This window comes from Elephantulus edwardii, unplaced genomic scaffold (assembly GCF_000299155.1).
Source record: "Elephantulus edwardii isolate Elephantulus edwardi_28Jun2011 unplaced genomic scaffold, EleEdw1.0 scaffold00136, whole genome shotgun sequence".
Classification (NCBI taxonomy): Eukaryota; Metazoa; Chordata; class Mammalia; order Macroscelidea; family Macroscelididae; genus Elephantulus; species Elephantulus edwardii.
This window is the reverse complement of record NW_006399886.1, coordinates 7,432,327-7,433,064: the sequence shown is the minus strand read 5'-3', so window position 1 is coordinate 7,433,064 and position 738 is coordinate 7,432,327. Positions and strand designations below refer to the sequence as shown.

The window sequence follows — 738 nt, the reverse complement described above, 5'->3', positions numbered from 1 at the left end:
GGACCCTGTCTATGTACGCAGACACCGAGCCGGGAACCTAGAGCCACGCTGGAAAGGGCCTTACTATGTGCTCCTGACCACCCCGACAGCTGTGAAAGTTGACGGCATCTCTACCTGGATCCACGTGGCGCATGTGAAACCAGCAGCTGAGCCCTGCCTAAGCGAGTGGGAGGCGAGTGATTGGTGCTGGCATTCGATTTCATTGGGGTCCGGCTCTGCGGATCCAACACAACTAATTATGAAGGACATAGCCTGGATCCGGCACACATTCATCTCTAAACTAACGTCACTGCTTTTCAGCTCTCTGGAGTAAACTGATAGTAAACTCTCCCAGTGCAATTCATCTTTTGATTTTCTGACTGCTGGTGCCAAGAGTGTTCATTGTGGACCTAAGAAAGTTCTAATTGTTAACAATCTCAATCTCTTCTCCATCTACCATGATGCTGCTAATTGGCCCAGTGGTGAGAATCTTTGTTTTCTTGATGTTGAGCTTCAATACTTTTTAAAGACTACGGTCCTTGACCTTTACAGCAAATGCTTTAGGTCCTCCTCAGTTTCAGCAAGCACAGTTGAGTCATCTGAATAGCTCAGGTTGTTGATGAGTGTTTGTCCAATCCTGATGCCACATTCCTCCTCATAAAGCCCTGAATGATCTGTTCTGAATATAAATTGAAAAGGCGTGGAGACAGAATTCATCCTTGACATAGTTCTTTCCTGATTTTTGAACCATGCAGTGTT

The 738-nt window shown here is 46.1% G+C and overlaps 1 pseudogene; it reads left to right on the top strand.

Moving 5' to 3' along the window:
- The window catches only part of LOC102872207, a 62,386-nt pseudogene extending 62,073 nt beyond the window's left edge, over nt 1-313 (top strand).
- The last annotated feature ends 425 nt before the right edge of the window (nt 314-738 follow it).